Raw genomic sequence first — 6,140 nt, 5'->3', positions numbered from 1 at the left:
AACACGCATATTTTAACCTGATAGAACCCACATGTAGCTGTTGAAGATAGCTATACTTTAATTTAAAGTCTTGAATTGGTATGGCATTCTGGGAGACAGGCTAATAAAATTGCCAAATCAGTTTGCAAAATAATATTTTGTAATTTTCTCGAAAAATGTGAGTCTCCTTAAAAAGAGATATGAAATTTGAATTGATTTGATCAAATCGCTTAGAAAACATTAACAAAATGTATACGAAAAGCACTTTCACTTTTTTTTACAAATGGTAATATATTTTATATGCATTGAAACAGAAAATCCGTCTCAAGATTTTGGCTGAATATGGCTTCTCTTTGAACTATTTATATGTACCAAGCTTTTATTGAGTATGAAATAAAATCTGTACCCCTTTTTCCAATGAAAAGATTTGTATTGAATAATTTGAAAATTGTTAATATAAGATTCACAGAAATATAAACACGGGAACGTTTCTATAGGTATTAGATGTGAAGTCAGTGATTAAGAAGGTTGTCGAAAATAATGGGGGTGAAATGATAATATGAATATTTAGATAAAGCTGTTTATTATGCAGTACACATAACTGAAACTACATTTTTCATATTATGGGATGGGATTCAAAACTTCTGTTAGGGTTTAACGGTCCTTGCAGTTTCCTTCCCTCCACCCTACTTGCTTGTAGCAGAATCCGGAGCAGCAATCAGTACTTCCGTCTGGCTGACAAGGAGTACCATTGGGAGCACAGCTCAGGACAGTCTGTGGCAGCCAAAAAACGGCCACCAACACAACGAAAAGCATTTCAATGAACTTCATGCTGAACTTCAGCAACTAGAAAATACTACATAAAACAAAATTAGTCTTTTTAGTGATGCCAAAAAATATTTATAGTTACATCTATTATAGTCCAACCAAATTACGCTTGGAGAAAAAAAAAATGTTACCGGGACTTTTATAAGAGGAAATGGTAAACGGGCTTATAATAAACCTAAAAAAATAAATGCGTGAGCAGGGGCGGCGGAGGGTTGATTTGGGGGGTTGAAAAGTTATGAAAAATTGTATCATTGGGATTTCTGGCGAAAGTTGACGTCAAACAAAAAGTATCTAATAAAAGTTGTAGATCACGCAAAAATCTACAACGTTTGTAGAGGTCACTTTTTAACATAACCTCAAAATTTTCGAGAAAAATGCGAAAAACAGGATTTTTTCTGATTTTTCGTTTTTTATTTCTCATTTCCGCAAAATAATTTAATTTTGACGAAACTTGGTGAAAGTATACCTTTCTCAGTCTTAAATAACGTCAAATTTTTTTAGATAAAAAAATCAAGAAGTTTCTGAGATATTCATTTTTTTCGGCCTGAAACACTTTTTTTCAAAGAAAAATTCTACTTAAAAAAATCATCGTACAGAATTCTGCCGGTAATAATTTTTTTCGTTTTGACATACTTGTTGGTAAAATACAAAAATTTGTAATAACATTTCAAAAACATGCTCAAAAATGCAAAAAAAAAATAAAAAATGACTTGCAACAATGTATTTTTCAGTTATTGTTGATAATTTGTTTAAATTATAAAACATTCAAAAACTGATTACACCATTCAATTCTGCGGAAAAAAAACTGTCTCATTGTTTGACAAAACTTTATTTTTGTACAGTATTGTTATAAACATCAAAGTCGAATTACAAATGCACAAATGATAAATTATCTCCGGATGATTTAAGATTTCAGCAATATAAAGTATTAACTGCAAAGTCTACTGTTGACGCGAAATCTGAAAACCCGAAATTTTGCAAAATCGTTTAATTTTTTTCTGGCTTTATTTGAAAACAAATTTTAAATAAATTGCATATTTACATTGCCACTTTTTTCGCGCTATCCAATGGCGTCAACATTTTTGCAATCCCATGTTTCGTCTTCGACGGGCCATCGTTAGATTAATTTTTTTAAATATATCGCTGCTATTTTTATGAAAAAATCTAGTCATTTTTAATTCTGTATTAGATGATATTACTATTGTAATCGCTTAAAAAGGTTTTTAGCTATCATTAAAAATTTTTCCTGAGTACGGCTCTGAACGCTTTCAAAATACCTGTATCTATTGGAGGAGAGAGAGAGAGAGGATAGAATAAAAGTCAATACAGCACAAAATATCCAACAATTTTTTTAAACCATAATTTAAAAAGTTGTACCTACTAAAAAAATTATACGAATTTATAAAATATTTTATTTCTAATTCGTATTGCTAACAGTAGTAAAAAATTGTTGAATATTTTGTGCGGTATTGACTTTTATACTGTTATGACTTCATCCAATAGATATTTTGAAAGCGTTCAGAGCCGTAGGAGAAATTTTAAATTATAGCTAAAACAAGCTACAAACTTTTTAAGCGATTACAATAGTAATATCCTCTAATTCAAAATTAAAAATGACTAGATTTTGTCATAAAAATAGCATCGACGTATTTAAAATTAACCCGATGATGGCCCCTCGAAGACGAAACGTCGGATTGCAAAAATGTTGACGCCATTGTATAGAGCGAAAAAAATGGCATTGTAAATATGTAATTTATTTTAAAATTCGTGTTCAAATAAAGTCAGAAAAAATTAAATAATTTAGCAAAATTTCGGGTTTTTTCGGATATCCCCGGAACTACCCGGAATTTTAAAACTTTCTAAACATCATATTATTAGGTATAAAAAAACACAACTTTTTTCTAATCTGAGCCACCTCGTACCTTTTACCGTTTCCTAGATCCTAATGCTATCCCATTCTTATCTTGAACTCACTGTATATCTGACTTCATCAAACTTTTAAAAAAATATATTATTTACTTATTTTATTTATTCACTATTCGACTTATGTTTATAGCAATACTGTATAAAAATAGTTTTGGGTCAAACAATGAGACAGTTTTTTTGTACTTTTTCCGTACAATTGAATGCATGGTGTAATCAGTTCTTGATTTATTTTTAAATTTAAACAAATTATCAACAATTACTGAAAAATTCATTGCTGCAAGTAATTTTTTACTTTTTTGCATTTTTGAGCATGTTTTTGAGCTGTGATTACAATTTTTTTTTATTTCACCAAAAAGTATGTCAAAACGAAAAAAATTATTACCAGCAGAATTCTGTACGATGATTTTTTAAAGTAGAATTTTTCTTTGAAAAAAAGTGTTTCAGGCCGAAAAAAATGAATATCTCAGAAACTACTTCATTTTTTTATCTAAAAAAATTTGAGGTTATTTAAGATAGAGAAAGGTATACTTTCACCTAGTTTCGTCAAAATTAAATTATTTTTGCGGAAATGAGAAATAAAAAACCAAAAATCAGAAAAAAAAACTGTTCTTTGCATTTTTCTCGGAAATTTTGAGGTTATGTTATAAAGTGATCTCTACAAAAGTTGTAGATTTTTTCATGATCTACAACTTTTGGATACTTTTTTGTTTGACGTCAACTTTCGCCAGAAATCCCTTTACCATTTCCACTTATAAAAGTCCAGGTAACAAGTTTCTTTTTTTTTCCCTCTAAATGAGTTATTTTGATCGGTCTATTAATTGTGCCTTTTCAATTATTACTAAACTAGCTGTATTCTGATGAGTAGATTTGACAATGTTTTAGGATCGCTGAAATTTAGATGTACTATACAAACATATACAATATACTTCTAAACTAAATACGTATAAGGTCATTTGAAATATACTGATGTTTAATGATAACAGTAATGATAATATAATATTTTATCGAATATATAAGATAACATCGAAACATTTTACTCTTGTGTATACCCTACCTACAACTGCGCTTTTTAAAAGACATACATATTCATTGAACTACACATATTAATACTGATAATGTAACTTACCCATTAACAATGAAGACCAGCTTCTTACTTATTGACGATAGACAAAGAGCTCATATTTATATGTGTAAAAAGTATGTCCCTAAATATCTACACGTTTAAACATGTAATTTATAATCCTTATTATCAATCCGATAATTACATTTAGCATTTTAAAACTGTTGCATACAAATACAAACAATATCGCAAAAGTAATATAATAGCCATGAAGTTTTAGACAACATTGTTGATGGTAACTTAGTCAACTTTTCAGAAAGAAAAAAACGCAATGTAGGGTGATCATAATTAGTTCTTTTTATTGCGATTTATATTGGTATTAAGATATTTGAATGGAACAAAATGTAGACATATTAAAAGTTCTGCAAAATCAGGATATGAAATAAGAAACACAAAAGCCCATCACTTTAAAAAGATATCTACGACAATTCCTTTTATACTTCATATAAAAACAGGTTTATCGAAATTTTTAAGAAAATTAAAATACTTGCGGAAAATTAAATGTATTTATACAGGGTGTCACTTAACGAATGTTACATACTTCAAGGGTATAATCTAGAACCCAAATAGTGTCGATTTAACCAAACCTGCTTAAAAAAATGTCGCAAAAAAGTTACCGGGTATTAAAAGTTTCCAGTTTCTCCCAAACTGATGGTGAATAAAGAAGCAATGTATGATAAGGCTGTCTGCGATTCGGATAAAATTCTTCATAACTTTTCTTAGCAGCGCATCCACTAAAAATGTTTCTGTACATATACCTACCTACCACTATCATGTCTCTCATTTCATAATTCGTAAACTCATTGTAACGAGGCATTTTCAGAAACAAACTTTTGCAAAATACAAAGTTGACAGTGGCTCGAAATTATCATGTTATGGATACGTAGTTATTCCCAAAAAATATGGAGTGTGTTGTTAATAAATATTTTCTGTAATATCTTCATAACCGAGCATAATTTTGACTTTTAATAGGTATACATTTTTTGTGTAGAAGAAAATTCTCTACCTATTATAGTTGCGTGTAAAAATTTAAACGTACAAAAAAGTTACAGAAGAATATCCACAGAGGGTTGTAGTAAAATGAACGCCCTGTATGATTTAAACTAATAGGAACATAACCACTGCATACTTCATAAAAAGAAACTGAGCAACAGTAAATTTGGCTCAAATTGGTTAACTTCTGAATTAAGGAGAAAACAAGAAAAAAAGGAAATTTTAACACCCTGTAACTTTTTTTTCGATATATTTCGTTAAAGCAAGTTTGGTTAAATCGACACCATTTGGGTTCTAGATTATACCCTTAAAGTATGTAACGTTCGTTAGGTGACACCCTGTATTATATCTGTAAATATAATAGAATTTTAGTTCAAGAAAATCTAATGATATGAAAAGTATAAAAACAATTATCCTTAATAATTTTTAAAAATGTGTCCAAAAGGTTGCATAGAACTCTACTGATCCTCTTACATAACTTTTAGGGATAAGAATACATAAAAACTTATATTTGTTTTGGAATATGTAGTTATATACAAACAAAAATTCCAATTATTTAATGTTCCAAGTATTTATTTACTATCTAGAGCCTTGTAAATTTTCTTGCGTGACAATTTGGAGACGATTTTATAATTATCCATCGCAATTTCTAGATATTTGTGAAATATAACTAATTTATTCAAAGATACAATGCCAATATTATCATAAGCGAACATGAATATTTTACATGTGCCTAAAATATCAGATATAGTCAATATTTTAGTAGTATTTTTAAAATTGTTTTAAATTTATCATCTCAATCAAAAGATTTTAAAAAAATGGATAAAATATTTTTCAAGTAGATTTAACGCAAAATTTCAGTTCCATTGTCAGTACTTAATTGGCATAAATAAAAAATTTAGATGTACAAATAAATCAAGTAATCTGGTTTATCGACAAATGAAGATACTAGTATATTTATAATTATTTTTTAAATTGTTTTTTACCAGAAAAACGAATATACAAGCAAATAAATAAAAGAAGAACAAATTAGATTAAATTAGATTTCTTTAGTTATCAGAAATTTTATCCCGATTATCGTATAATCTATTTACAAGTAATAATGTAAAATTTTGAGTTATCGTCAATAGCAAAAGCATATTTATATTTATATTTTCGACATATACAAATAATGAGAGGTTATGCAAAAATAAAATCATAGTTCGCATATCAAGAATTACTTATTCATTGCTATAAAAATCATTATTATTTAATGATGTTCTCGGTTTCAGGAGATCTGGAATCTCTTATATTT

At 28.4% G+C, this 6,140-nt stretch overlaps 1 long non-coding RNA gene across 1 annotated transcript; it reads right to left on the bottom strand.

Annotated features, from left to right (window-relative positions):
- Positions 1-545: 545 nt before the first annotated feature.
- LOC108916819 lies at positions 546-3,929 on the bottom strand. Its single transcript, XR_001964785.1, has 2 exons — positions 3,860-3,929; positions 546-835 (listed from the first exon to the last, which is right to left on the bottom strand). It is a non-coding gene; the product is annotated as an uncharacterized LOC108916819 (long non-coding RNA).
- Between the last annotated feature and the right edge of the window lie 2,211 nt (positions 3,930-6,140).

Source organism: Anoplophora glabripennis, unplaced genomic scaffold (assembly GCF_000390285.2).
Source record: "Anoplophora glabripennis isolate ALB-LARVAE unplaced genomic scaffold, Agla_2.0 scaffold3478, whole genome shotgun sequence".
NCBI lineage: Eukaryota > Metazoa > Arthropoda > Insecta > Coleoptera > Cerambycidae > Anoplophora > Anoplophora glabripennis.
This window is presented reverse-complemented; position numbering and strand designations above follow the sequence as displayed.